The following is a 15,891-nucleotide window of genomic DNA, read 5'->3' on the forward strand; positions in this document are numbered from 1 at the left end:
TCCCACAGACTTTTCTTAGCCAGGACTGCTTCTCAGCAGGGTTTTATGGATGGGTCCTGGCTTCTCCATCAGGACAGTTCATGATAGCGCAAACTTTGCAGCAGCTATGGGGCTTTTGAAAGGGGAAGAAAGGTGAGCCCTCAGAATCAAATCCTCTGGTGGGCCCAATGTTTTTCAATCTGAAACAGCTTCTCTGTGAGAGTTGTATTTCACCACAGCCATATTCTTTAGCTCAGTGAAAGGACTGGCATAGAGGGAAACCGTATCTACTCCGACTGTCATTTCTTCACCACCAGGTTCCACCCATTGTCACACACGACCATGCCTGGCTGCAGGGGCGTACATAGAAATCATGGGGCCCCATAGCAGAAGTTCTAAAAAAAAAATGTAATAATTGTCGGGGTCATAGAAAAGCAGCTCCCACAACATTCCAGCCTTTACATAGTAATTTTCCTCCTGCAGAAATCCTTTATTCCTCTTTCATTGCCCCATAAAGTATTATACAAAAGTACCCCCCAAACACAGTATGATATCCCCATGGTGAATTCCTCCACATGCACAGTATAATGACCTCACTGTACCCCACTTCAACTCCCAAGGCAAAGTATGGTGACTCCAACACAGTATGATCCCCCAACTGTGACCCCCCCCCACAGCTCTCCATGCAGTATAATGGGCCTACATATAGTATATGTATGACCCCCACACCCCACCATACAGTATAATGGCCTGCACTATCCCTCCAAACAGTATAATCGCCTCCACAGTATGAAGGACCCCACACAAACCTTTACACTGTATAATTGCTTGCATACAGAACAATGGACTCCCACATATTATAATGGCCCCACATAGCATTCCATATAGTATAATGCACTCCCCATAATCCTCCATATAGTATAATGCACCCCCCATAATCCTACATATAGTATAATGCACACCCCATGGTCCGCCATAGAATATAATGCACTCCCCATGATCCTTCACGCAATATAATGAGCGCACCATGGATCTACATACAGTATAATGTACTCCATGGTCCTCCATACAGTATAATGTGCCCCCGTGGTCCTCCATACAGTATGCTGCACCCCCGTAGTCCTCCATGCAGTATAATGCACCCCCGTGGTCCTCCATGCAGTATAATGCATTCCCCATGGTCCTCCATACAGTATACTGCACTCCCCATAGTCCTCCATACAGTATACTGCACTCCCCATATTAATCCATACAGTATACTGCACTCCCCATGGTCCTCCATACAGTATACTGCACTCCCCATAGTCCTCCTTTCAGTATACTGCACTCCCCATAGTCCTCCATACAGTAAACTGCACTCCCCATAGTCCTCCATACAATATAATGCACCCCCATGGTCCTCCATAGAGTATAATGTGGCCAGCATGGTCCTCCATACAGTATACTTCACTCCCCATAGTTCTCCATGCAGTATAATGCACCCTCATAGTCCTCCATGCAGTATAATGCAGCCTCATGGTCCTCTTGAAGCTCATCAAGAGAATGCCAAGAGTGTGCAAAGCAGTCATCAAAGCAAAAGGTGGCTACTTTGAAGAACCTAGAATATAAGACATAATTTCAGTTGTTTCACACTTTTTTGTTAAGTATATAATTCCACATGTGTTAATTCATAGTTTTGATGCCTTCAGTGTGAATGTACAGTTTTCATAGTCATGAAAATACAGAAAAATCTTTAAATGACAAGGTGTGTCCAAACTTTTGGTCTGTACTGTATATATATATATATATATATATATATATATATATATACACACGCACACACACACATATATGCACACACATATATATACACTGCTCAAAAAGATAAAGGGAACACTTAAACAACAGAATATAACTCCAAGTGAATCAAACTTCTGTGAAATCAAACTGTCAAGTTAAGAAGCAACACTGATTGACAATCAACTTCACATGCTGTTGTGCAAATGTAATAGATAATAGATGGAAATTATTGGCAATTATAAAGACACACTCAATAAAGGAGTGGTTCTGCAGGTGGGGACCACAGACCACATCCCAGTACCAATGCTTTCTGGCTGATGTTTTGGTCACTTTTGAATGTTGGTTGTTCTTTCACACTCGTGGTAGCATGAGACGGACTCTACAACCCACAGAAGTTGCTCAGGTAGTGCAGCTCATCCAGGATGGCACATCAATGCGAGCTGTGGCAAGAAGGTTTGCTGTGTCTGTCAGCGTAGTGTCCAGAGGCTGGAGGCGCTACCAGGAGACAGGGCAGTACACCAGGAGATGTTGAGGGGGCCGTAGGAGGGCAACAAGCCAGCAGCAGAACCGCTACCTCCGCCTTTGTGCAAGGAGGAACAGGAGGAGCACTGCCAGGGCCCTGCAAAATAACCTCCAGAAGGCCATAAATGTGCATGCGTCTGCACAAACGGTTAGATACCGACTCCATGAGGGTCGTATGAGGGCCCAACGTCCACAGATGGGGGTTGTGCTCACAGCCCAACACCGTGCAGGACGCTTGGCATTTGCCACAGAACACCAGGATTGGCAAAGTCGCCGCTGGCGCCCTGTGCTCTTCACAAATGAAAGCTGGTTCACACTGAGCACATGTGACAGACATGACAGAGTCTGGAGATGCCGTGGAGAGCGATCTGCTGCCTGCAACATCCTTCAGCATGGCCGGTTTGGCAGTGGCTCAGAAATGGTGTCGGGTGGCATTTCTTGGAGGGCCGCACAGCCCTCCATGTGCTCGTCAGAGGTAGCCTGACTTCCATTAGGTACCGAGATGAGATCCTCAGACCCCTTGTGAGACCATATGCTGGTGCGGTTGGCCCTGGGTTCCTCCTAATGCAGGACAATGCCAGACCTCATGTGGCTGGAGTGTGTCAGCCGTTCCTGCAAGATGAAGGCATTGAAGCTATGGACTGGCCCGCCCGTTCCCCAGACCTGAATCCGGTTGAGCACATCTGGAACATCATATCTCGTTCCATCCACCAACGTCACATTGCACCTCAGACTGTCCAGGAGTTGGCAGATGCTTTAGTCCAGGTCTGGGAGGAGATCCCACAGGAGACCATCCGCAACCTCATCAGGAGCATGCCCAGGCGTTGTAGGGAGATCGTACAGGCACGTGGAGGCCACACACAATACTGAGCCTCATTTTGACTTGTTTTAAGGACATTATATCAAAGTTGGATCAGCCTGTAGCGTGTTTTTCCACTTTAATTTTGGGGGTGACTCCAAATCCAGGCCTCCATTGGTTAATAAATTTGATTTCCATTGATGATTTTTGTGTGATTTTGTTGTCAGCACATTCAACTTTGTACAGAACAAAGTATTCAATGAGAATATTTCATTCATTCAGATCTAGGGTGTGTTATTTGAGTGTTCCCTTTATTTTTTTTTGAGCGGTGTACGTACACACACACACACACACACACACACACACACACACACACACACACACACACACACACACACACACACACACACACACACACACACACACACACACACTGCAGCGCTGGGGTCCTGGGTTCAAATCCCACCAAGGACAACATCTGCAAGGAGTTTGTATGTTCTCCCCGTGTTTGCGTGCGTTTCCTCCCACACTCCAAAGACATATTAATAGGGAATCTAGATTGTGAGCCCCGATGGGGACAGCAACAATAATGTATGTAAAGCACTGCAGAATATGTTAGCGCTATATAAAAATAAAGATTATTATTATATGTGCACACTGTTAGGCCAGTACGCAGGAGAAGGGCTTTCTCGCGGCGTCCGGCTGGGCCCTTTCCTGCTGGTCAGTAATTGTCAGCATTTAGGTTCCGTTCTAGGGATTCTAAGTGTGGTTTCTGCTCATGTGCCGCTAAGTCACACATCCTTGCGGTCATGTGCCACTAAGCCATGCCCCCTGCTGTCTGGTACAGCGTGGTTGGTTGGTTGTTCTGGGGGGCTGGGGCTGTCTCTAGTGTATTTAAGGGCTCCGCTCCGGTACCTAGTGTATCTCTTTCTAACCTGGGGTCTCTGGTAAATGAAGTGTGTGAGAGTCGTTGTCAAGTTTTCCTACTGTGTGCCCCCTAGTCATCCTAGCCATCAATTAGGGCTAGGGGAATGCTGTGAGCACCACGCTCTACCATGTCGGTTCACCGGTTGGTGTCCACACCACGGAGTCGTCCTTGCTACCGATCAAGCATTCCAGGGTCCGCCATTGTATGTGTGGTCACACTGCCGCTTTTACACCCATGTGTTGGGTGCTGCAGAGATTCTCCTCCTCTTTAGGAACTTAGGTTCCAGGCCTTTCCTGGCCTGCAGCTATCTGCAGCTCTATACGCCGCCATCTAGTGCTCAGGTGTTTCATGCTGCCAAATCCTTCCTGTTCTGCACAGCGGTTTCTTGCAGTGCAGAAGTTTACTAGTTTCGTTTCTGGAGTGTTGCTAACTCCCAGCATTGAACCTTGATTAGTTACTACTTGTGTGTGCACTTAACACACTAGCTTATTTCTTCCTCTGTGCTTAGCTGAACATTCCTCTGGGACTCAGTTGCTGCAGCTCCTCTGCAGTCTGGTGGACCCTGACGTGTCCTTTAAGTTTTATTTTATTTTATTAAAGAACACGCCAGCATAACACACACACACACAAATTACACACACACAAATTACACACACACAAATTACACATGGACTTACCCTCTCTGCAGATGATTCCACATAATGCATTTCTCTGGTGCAGCCTCCCATCTCCCAGAGCCCGACTGCAGAGTGTTCTTGCAAATAGCCAGTCTGAAGGCAGAAGGGGAAGAGCAGAGCAGGGGAGGCAGGGAGAGCAGTGGCCATACTGGGAGCAGCCCCTCTGCTGGAACTACAGGCTGGAGCTGGTGGGCAGAGCCTCATCTCCTGCATTGCTGGACAGGACACAGTGCAGCCAGAGGTGAAGAGGTGGGTCCTGACTCTGGCCCACCGAACCTCTGGTAGTTCTGAAAGAGCCTGTTTGTTTTCAACGGTATCTGCATCCTTAGGATGCATCACCAGCTCGGGATGAGTGTTCATTCTGGTCGCATAAATGTCTTCCACAGTCCATAACTTTATTTTTTTGTTATTTCTTTGGCCTTATATACAAGTCATTACCCTGGAAAAAATGTTTCTTAACATTTTTTCCATTTTAGCTTGTTTTTTGTATGTTTTTTTGTCAGTCCGCAAAAGTGGAATAATACTCTGACAACATTGTTCACAGATATGCTATTTGTCAGCGGCCAACTTGAGAATAGGTTTGAACCCACAACTGCAATACTTTAAATGTAGTGTAAAATTTGACACATTTACAATAATTGATGGATTAGTAGGACAGCCATATGGGATAACGTCTGATGGCCACAGTTTCAGGCAGTATGGTATTTGTCAGCGACCAAGTGTCAATTGGTTCAACAACACACAGGTGGCGGACTTTAAAAGGAGTGGAATATTTGGCACACTTCACAAAATTTCTGCATTATTACAGCAGTCATATGGATCACGTGCGTCTGATCATTGAAAAAAGTTCCTCTGCTTCCACAATACAGTTATATGAATAAAAGAAAAAATATCTGGCTGTATTCTGTGAACAAGCAAATGGAGCTGGAAAATGGTGTACACTGACACACTGCTACAATCTATAAATGGAGGACAATATTTTCACTACAAATAGCTGGATTTGAACCGCAGTTCTATGTGATATGTCTGACAGAGAACCACGGTTTTAAATAGCAGGCCTGTAATTTACTAGTACTATTCTTCACAGAGACCTAGAGTGAATAACTTGACCGACTTGACTGCAACAGAAGGGAAAACGAGGCCAATATTTTCCACGTTCAGTTTAAATTTCTGGATTTTTATCTCTGAAATATGGAACAGATCTGGCTTTATTCTGCAGTGAGAACAAGCAAATGAAGCAGAAAATGGTGTACTCTGCATTGCTTTTTAAGCAAATAACCAGGATTAAGATAAAAAAAACATTGCCCTGGCCCAATATCTGGGCTATGTCTACAAATATCTGTAATTATTACAGCAGTAACAGACAGGATGTTCAAGTGCCAGGTCTTATTTACACCTGATGCGGCCAGCCAATCACTGTAATACCACAAACAACATGGCTATGGCATTACAGTGCGTGGCAGGCAATCCCTGCATGTTCATTGGCTCTCTAAAGACCGAGCAACCCGGAAATACTCGCCGAGCTTGTCAAGCACAGTGATTCTAGGGCGAGTACCGAGCAGTGGCGAGCACGTTCGCTCATCACTATTGAAGATTCCTGAAAGGATTTTGGGTCACAATCTAGTGTCCAGTGTCATAAAGCTGGGTTTGCATCCTAGGTCATGGGTCTTTCAGCAGGACAATGGCCTCAAACATAATTCAAGAATCACCCCGAAATGGATGGAAACAAAGCACTGGAGAGTTCTGAAGTGGGAATTAATGCTCCAGTAGCGTCAAGTCTCCCACCATTAAATCTTACATTCAGAAGCTACAGAGAAACTGCGAATGGACACAATAAATCAGTTCATTTTTAACTTTGATTAATTTCTGTCAAATTTGAAATGCAAATTGTCTCTTCAGAGAAAAAGAGGACTTGAACTCTATAGCGCCACCTATTGGAAGCAGCAATCCTACAAAGTCACAATAAACCCTTTAACGAGTCATGCAATATGACTTAAGATAAAAGTCAAATCAGAATCTCATCATTGAATCTTAGTCATATTGCACGACTCGTTGAAGGGTTGATTGTGACTTGTAGGATTGTTTCTTCCAATAGGTGGCGCTATAGAGATAAAGTCCTCTTTTTCTCTTTAGAGGCAATTTGCATATTAAATTTCCCAGAGGAGTGAATAAGCCTCCTTACCTTAACATGCCAGAGCTGGTATGTCACTCTCCACAAGGAGAAACGTTACCCCTTAGACCTCTAATTTGAAAACTTGCTGCCAACTTTGATCAATTTCTGAGTACAGATCACCATAAAAATTATGAATCGGTCATTGAGTGCATGGAAGAAATCAATTAAGTAATTCACTGTGGAAGATATGTACAGTCATATGAAAAAGTTTGGGCACCCCTATTAATCTTAAGCTTAATGTTTTATAAAAATTGGTGTTTTTGCAACAGCTATTTCAGTTTGATATATGTAATAACTGTTGGATACAGTAATGTTTCTGCCTTGAAATGAGGTTTATTGTACTAACAGAAAATGTGCAATCTGCATTCAAACAAAATTTGACAGGTGCATAAGTATGGGCACCTCACCAGAAAAGTGACATTAATATTTAGTAGATCCTCCTTTTGCAAAAATAACAGCCTCTAGTCACTTCCTGTAGCTTTTAATGAGTTCCTGGATCCTGGATGAAGGTATTTTTGACCATTCCTCTTTACAAAACAATTCCAGTTCAGTTAAGTTTGATGGTCGCCGAGCATGGACAGCCTCTTCAAATGATCCCACAGATGTTCAATGATATTCAGGTCTGGGGACTGGGATGGCCATTCCAGAACATTGTAATTGTTCCTCTGCATGAATGCCTGAGTAGATTTGGAGCGGTGTTTTGGATCATTGTCTTGCTGAAAGATCCATCCACTGCGTAACTTCAACTTTATCACTGATTCTTGAACACTATTGCCAAGAATCTGCTGATACTGAGTGGAATCCATGCGTCCCTCAACTTTAACAAGATTCCCAGTGCCGGCATTGACCACACAGCCCCAAAGCATGATGGAACCTCCACCAAATTTTACTGTGGGTAGCAAGTGTTTTTCTTGGAATGCTGTGTTTTTTTGCCACCATGCATAACGCCTTTTTGTATGACCAAACAACTCAATCTTGGTTTCATCAGTCCACAGGACCTTCTTCCAAAAAGAAATAGGCTTCTTCAAATGTGCTTTTGCATACCTCAGCCGACTCTGTTTGTGCGTACTTGCAGAAACGGCTTCTTTCGCATCACTCTCCCATACAGCTTCTCCTTGTGCAAAGTGCGTTGTATAGTTGACCGATGCACAGTGACACCATCTGCAGCAAGTTGATGCTGCAGCTCTCTGGAGGTGGTCTGAGGATTGTCCTTGACTGATCTCACCATTCTTCTTCTCTGCCTTTCTGATGTTTTTCTTGTCCTGACACTTCTGGCCTTAACAAGAACTGTCCCTATGTTCTTCCATTTCCTTACTATGTTCCTCACAGTGGAAACTGACAGGTTAAATCTCTGAGACAGCTTTTTGTATCCTTCCCCTGAACAACTATGTTGAATAATCTTTGTTTTCAGATCATTTGACAGTTGTTTTGAGGAGCCCATGATGCCACTCTTCAGAGGAGATTCAAACAGGAGAACAACTTGCAAGTGGCCACTTTAAGTAGCTTTTCTCATGATTGCATACACCTGGCTATAAAGTTCAAAGCTCAATGAGGTTACAAAACCAAAAAAAGTGCTTTAATAAGTCATTAAAAAGTAGGCAGGAGTATTTAAAACAAGAAAATGATAAGGGTGCCCATACTTATGCACAGGTCAAATTTTGTTTGAATGCAGATTGCACATTTTCTGTTAGCACAATAAACCTCATTTCAAGGCAGAAACATTACTGTGTCCAACAGTTATTACATATATCAAACTGAAATAGCTGTTGCAAAAACACCAATTTTTATAAAACATTAAGCTTAAGATTAATAGGGGTGCCCAAACTTTTTCATATGACTGTATGTGACCAGAATGAACACTCTTTTCCAGCTGATGATACTTAGAACCTGTCCTTATTCTAAATGCAGGTAACAGCGATATCATAGGGAATAAAATATATATATATTTTTGCAGCACTGACTATAATGTCTGACTAGATGGCTGTAAGACGCTATCTCTACTGCCATAGCTCACCGGTACACGAATCACAGATAAGAAAGGTAATATTGTACAATAAATAATTAATTTTAACTGGCTCCGAAGAGTTTTTTTGGTACATTACAGCACCAAGCTGTAGAGGAGCGCAAGCAACCCTGCCTGCTTTCATGAATTTGTGAGTAAAGATCACCGTTAAAAATTATGAATCAGTCAACGAGTGCATGAAAAAGATCAATCAAGTTATGCACTGTGGAAGATATGTATGTGACCAGAATGTACACTCATTTCCAGCTGATGATAGCTGCATTTAGAAAATGGACAGGTGCTAGGTAACAGCGGTATCAATAGGGAATATAATTTTTATTTTTTTGCTTGCAGCAGCAAGAGTATAAGGCAATAAATTATATCTGGATGCATGTAATAAGCTATCCATAGTGCGATAGCTCACCCATACACAAATTTCAGATAAGAGTTAATATTGTAGAATATAGAATCGATTTAAATTGGTCTTCCCATCATTAAGGAGTGGGTCTCCTATACGGTAATTGCGTATGCAGTAAGTGCAAGGGTTGCCAAAAATTAGGAAGCACTCCAAAGCCAATTTGAAGATATGTAGTGTGACAGGCAGAGACGCCGTCCCCCTTACCGCCGCACTCCAGGCCCGGCATCCTCCGGCCTTCCTGCTACTGCTGCCGGTGCGCAGCTTCCCGAGCACTGTGCTTAGGGCGCGCTCCCTCCCTCTTAAAGGGGCCGCGCGCCGTTCTAAGGAGTCCCCGGCCAATGGCCGAAGGACCTCTCATATAAAAGGCACCTCCTCCAAAATGAAGGAGCCCGTGCAAGGTTGTAGCTCTGTGTTCTAAACTCTGCTTCAGCCCTCAGGTCCCGTTGCTAGCCTGACTACCAGTCCAGTCTGGGTGTGGCCGCCCTTTGTGAGCGCTGAAAGATTCATTCTGCCTCTCAGGTCTATGCTTCTACTAGGGGTTCAGTCTCCCTGCCCTTATCCATATGTATGTCACTTGACAACTGGTAAGGTTTTAATATTAGAGTTAGGACTGTCCCATAAGGGTTCCCGTGACGTGGTGGGATGGCTTTTACATTATTTTGATCAAAATTATGTTAACTAAATACCCTTTATTATTTATCATATTTTTTTGCACTGTGCGATTTATCCATTTACTTCCAGTTGTTTGGGTATTTTGCTTGTCTTTGGTTTTTCTCAGTCCAGTCCGCCAGCCCGACTACCAGTCCAGTCCGCCAGCCCGACTACCAGTCCAGTCCGCCAGCCCGACTACCAGTCCAGTCTGCCAGCCGACTACCAGTCCAGTCCGCCAGCCTGACTACCAGTCCAGTCCACCAGCCCGACTACCAGTCCAGTCCGCCAGCCTGACTACCTGTGTCCGCCTGCCAAGTACACTCTCCAGCCCGACGGTCTGCCTACGGTCCGAACCCGCCAGTTTGTCTATGGGCCAGGCTTGCCTGCCTACCCGGAGAACGTACCAGTTACCTGCCGTGCCTACCAGCCAGGCTACCTGGAGGCTCCTGCCAGTTACCCGTGGTGTCTGCTAGTCCGTCTTCCCGGATCACCCGTCAGCCTGCCTGCCATGCTCATCTGCTATACCGGTCAGTCCCTGCCTTATGACCCATGGGAGTCACCTGCTCTCATACAAGGACTGGTCCAGAGTAGCACCTGGTCCCTCTGCTCGGTCCTTCCCTGGTTCGCGGAGTCGATTGAGCCGCCGTGCGACCTTGGTCAGTCCGAGTTGATACCTAGTTACGCCCCTCTGGTCCCTCCTTGCACCGCAGCACAGAGGTTCCACCCCCCCGATCCGTAACATAGTGGAGGGCCTCAGTAAAAAAAAAAAAATTCTATTATTAAGGAGTGGGTCTCCTATACTGTTATTGCGTATGCAGCAGCAAGTTCAAGGGCTGCCAAAAATTAGAACGCGCTACAATCCCCCTTTGAAGAGACATAATGGAGGGCCTCAGTCAAAAATGTCTTCCCATTATTAAAGAGTGAGTCTCCTAGACTGGTAATGCCAATGCACTGAGTGCATGGGCTGAAAAACATTTACCCGTGGTGGGTATACACACAGTGCTGCTCACCATTGTTGCCACACCTTCATTTTTTTCATAGACTGTACAATATCTTCAGAAATAAATGGAAATGTACCAAAGTTATAACCTCAGGATTTTTAAATTAGTGGTCCAAAGTAATACAACAATAAAACATTGTTTTTCAACTTCCATGTTACAATTTCAAAGAAGAAACAGAATAAACAGCAAGTGCAGCAATAAAAGCACCACTAATTCATACTTGGTTGCAGGGCCAGTGTCAGCACCCAGCACACCCAGGCAAGTGCAGGCGCCCTGGACCATCAGGGGGGCACACTCACCGTCAGGGCCTGGGCCGTTCCCCCAGCATCTGTGCAGGACCGCTGGCGCTGTTTGATTGCTGTCACTTTACCAGACATGGCTGCGCGCAGTGCACTGTGCGGCTGTGTCTGGTAATGATGCGGCAAAGTTGGCACCTCACCTTTAATTTTGCTTGTGTGTTGCCCCTGCCGCATAATTACTAGCAGACGCACAGCACACTGCACGTGGCCATGTCTGGTAAAGTGAAGCCCGTCAAACAGCGCCAGTGGTCCTGCAAAGATCCTGGGGGAGTGGCCTGGGCCCCGATGGTGAGTGGGCCCCTCTGATGGTCCAAGGCCTTGTCTGTGACGGCCATCAAACACACGCCAGCGGCCCTGCACAGCCACATGCCTGAGCAGCTAGACAGGACACAGGACAGGAGCAGGTGAGCAAGACTTTTTGCCAGCTTCCCCAATCCCCATATTAAAAATAACATTTCTAATGTGTCTGTATGTTGTGAGGCAGTGAGAGGGATCATATGCAAGGGACGGTATGTGTCTCCTAGGATGTGCATAGAGACATATTGAACCCGATGGAGTGCATTGCTATCACAGACACAGCTGTGATTGCAGTGCAGAATAAAAGTAAAGTTTGAACTTGGTCAAGCTATTTGGCTAAGGTTATGTTCACACGATGCATTTTTGATGCAGTTTTCCCTCCACGGCAACATTGCGAAAACGCTTGTTAATAGGTTTGCCATGCATAGCAATGCTAATCCGGATGCACTGTGCACATGATGCGGAAATTTCCGCTCCGGATTCGCATTGAGTTAAAAAATGCAGCAGGACCATTTCTACCGCGATCCGGCAGCGAATTCGCGCCCTTTGAGGTCCATTGAAATGCAGCAAACCCTCAGGTATATGTGGATTTTCTGCATTTCAATTAAAGTCAATGGCTGCGAATACACGGTCGAAATGCGGTGCGGGCGGTACTCGTGTTGGAGAGGAAGACTACTGCTCCTCTCATCCCGATCGCCGCTCCCACTGATAACAGTGGATGGGAGGAATAGAAATCTTAACAGCCAAGCCGGCTACCAGACGGTGTAAAAAAAAAAAGTGTAAATTAAAAAATGAACCTCTATACTCACCTGTCCGGCGGCGATCTTCTCCTCCTGGCAGCCAGTTGTATACTGCGGGGAGCAGGCTCGCTCCCCGCAGTATTCTGTTCTTCCAGGACCTGAGCTGACTTCACAAATCAGCTGAGCGGTCCATGACCATCAGCTAATCGTTGACGTCAGCGATCAGCTGATGGTCACGAGACCACTCAGCTGATCTGTGACGTCAGCGATCAGCTGATGGTCACGTGACCGCTCAACTGATCAGTGATGTCACCGATCAGCTGATGGTCACGTGACCGCTCAGTTGATAAGTGATGTCAGCGATCAGCTGATGGTAATGAGACCGCTCAGCTGATCAGTGATGTCAGCGATCAGTTGATGGTCATGAGACCGCTCAGCTAATCAGGGATGTCAGCGATCAGCTGATGGTCACGAGACCGCTCAGCTGATCAGTGACGTCAGCGATCAGCTGATGATCACGAGACCACTCAGCTGATCTGTGACGTTAGTGATCAGCTGATGGTCACGAGACCGCTCAGCTGATCTGTGATGTCAGCGATCAGCTGATCTGTGACGTCAGCGATCAACTGATGGTCACGAGACCGCTCAGTTGAGCTGTGACGTCAGCGATTAGCTGATGGTCACGAGACCGCTCAGTTGAGCTGTGACGTCAGCGATCAGCTGATGGTCATGAGACCGCTAAGTTGAGCTGTGATGTCAGCGATCAGCTGATAATCACGAGACCGCTCAGCTGATCAGTGATGTCAGCGATCAGCTGATGGTCACGAGACCGCTCAGCTGATCAGTGATGTCAGCGATCAGCTGATGGTCACGAGACCGCTCAGCTGATCAGTGATGTCAACGATCAGCTGATGGTCACGAGACCGCTCAGCTGATCAGTGATGTCAGCGATCAGCTGATGGTCACGAGACCGCTCAGCTGATCAGTGATGTCAGCGATCAACTGATGGTCACGAGACCGCTCAGTTGATCAGGGATGTCAGCGATCAGCTGATAGTCACGAGACCGCTCAGTTGAGCTGTGATGTCAGCGATCAGCTGATGGTCACGAGACCGCTCAGTTGATCTGTGACGTCAGCGATCAGCTGATGGTCACAAGACTGCTCAGTTGATCTGTGACATCAGCGATCAGCTGATGGTCACGAGACCGCTCAGCTGATCTGTGATGTCAGTGATCAGCTGATGGTCACAAGACCGCTCAGCTGATCAGTGATGTCAGCGATCAGCTGATGGTCACGAGACCGCTCAGCTGATCAGTGACGTCAGCGATCAGCTGATGGTCACGAGACCGCTCAGCTGATCAGGGATGTCAGCGATCAGCTGATAGTCACGAGACCGCTCAGCTGATCTGTGACGTCAGTGATCAGCTGATGGTCACGAGACCGCTCAGCTGATCAGTGACGTCAGCGATCAGCTGATGGTCACGAGACCGCTCAGTTGATCAGGGATGTCAGCGATCAGCTGATAGTCACGAGACCACTCAGTTGAGCTGTGATGTCAGCGATCAGCTGATGGTCACGAGACCGCTCAGTTGATCTGTGATGTCAGCGATCAGCTGATGGTCACAAGACTGCTCAGTTGATCTGTGACATCACCGATCAGCTGATGGTCACGAGACCGCTCAGCTGATCTGTGAATCAGCAATCAGCAGATGGTCACGAGACCACTCAGCTGATCTGTGATGTCAGTGATCAGCTGATGGTCACAAGACCGCTCAGCTGATCTGTGATGTCAGCGATCAGCTGATGGTCACGAGACCGCTCAGCTGATCAGTGACGTCAGCGATCAGCTGATGGTCACGAGACCGCTCAGCTGATCAGTGATGTCAGCGATCAGCTGATGGTCACGAGACCGCTCAGCTGATCTGTGACGTCAGTGATCAGCTGATGGTCACGAGACCGCTCAGCTGATCTGTGACGTCAGCGATCAGCTGATAATCACGAGACCGCTCAGTTGATATGTAACGTCAGCGATCAGCAGATGGTCACGAGATCGCTCAGTTGATCTGTCACGTCAGCGATCAGCTGATGGTCACGAGACCGCTCAGCTGATCTGTGATGTCAGCGATCAGCTGATGGTCATGAGACCGCTCCGCTGATCTGTGACATCAGCGATTAGCTGATGATCACGTGACCACTCAGCTGATCAGTGACGTCACCGATCAGGTGATGATCACGCGACCGCTCAGCTGATCAGTGACATCACCGATCAGGTGATGGTCAACTGACCGCTCAGCTGATCAGTGATGTCACTGATCAGGTGATGGTCACGTGACCGCTCAGCTGATCAGTGATGTCAGTAATCAGCTGATGGTCATGAGACCGCTCAGCTGATCAGTGATGTCAGCGATCAGCTGATGGTCATGAAACCGCTCAGCTGATCAGTGATGTCAGCAATCAGCTGATGATCACGAGACCGCTCAGCTGATCTGTCATGTCAGCGATCAGCTGATGGTCATGAAACCGCTCAGCTGATCAGTGTTGTCAGCAATCAACTGATGATCACGAGACCGCTCAGCTGATCTGTGATTTCAGAGATCAGCTGATGGTCAAGAGACCGCTCAGCTGATCTGTGACGTCAGCGATCAGCTGAGCGTTCACTTGACCATCAGCTGATTGCTGATGTCACAGATCAGCTGATGGTCACGTTACGATCAGCTGATCGTAAGCTCACCGGGGCTGATCAGCTGATCTTCAGCTGATCAACCCCAGTGACCTCCTGCAGCATATACAGTATACTGACAGGGGTGATTTTACACCCGTCAGTTTACAATGATGTCTTATACAACAGTGACATCAGTGATGGCTGATGTCACTGCTGTAGAAGTGACCGGGATCATCGCGGGACACTCGGCGGTACATGGACTGCATCATTGATGGCGGACAGGTGAGGGATATTGTTGTTTGTTATTTTACTTTTTTTTTCAGAAGATCAATGGCTTCGCGGACAGAGTGTAATAAAAAAAATTATAGAACCGTGTGTTTTTTATTTCATTAAAATACTTTATTCTGGCCGTGTCTTTTATTGAAAAAGCAGTGACCATTTTACTACACAGTTAGTAATGGGGGCGTCTTATAGACGCCCTCCATTACTAACCTGGGCTTCACATAAGCCGCCAATACAAGGCTGACATGAACCCCAACCCCATTACCAACTTGCCACCGCTACAGGGCAGTGGGAAGAGCGGAGGCTAAGTGCCAGATTTGGCGCATCTTATGGATGCGCCATTTCTGGGACTGCTAAGGGGTGAGATTAATAGCCGCAGAAGGGGCTAGTATTCATGCCCCCTTCCCTGGCTCTTAATATCAGCCCGCAGATGTCTAGTTTAGCCTTTGCTGGTTAAATTTTATAGGGGATCCCCACTTAAATTTTTTTCTGGGGTTCCCTTGTAATCTAGCCAGTAAAGGCTAAACAAACAGCTGTGGGCTGATATTAATAGCCAGGGAACATTGTTGGCTAATGGCCCCTTCCCCGGCTACTAATATCAGCCCCCAGCGGTCAGCTTTCCCTCTGCTGGTTATAAAAATGATGCGGGAGCCCACGCCATTTTTTAATTTTATTTTAGGCT

This window comes from Phyllobates terribilis, unplaced genomic scaffold, assembly GCF_046119375.1.
Source record: "Phyllobates terribilis strain yellow unplaced genomic scaffold, ASM4611937v1 Scaffold_1__5_contigs__length_1240528914, whole genome shotgun sequence".
Lineage (NCBI taxonomy): Eukaryota > Metazoa > Chordata > Amphibia > Anura > Dendrobatidae > Phyllobates > Phyllobates terribilis.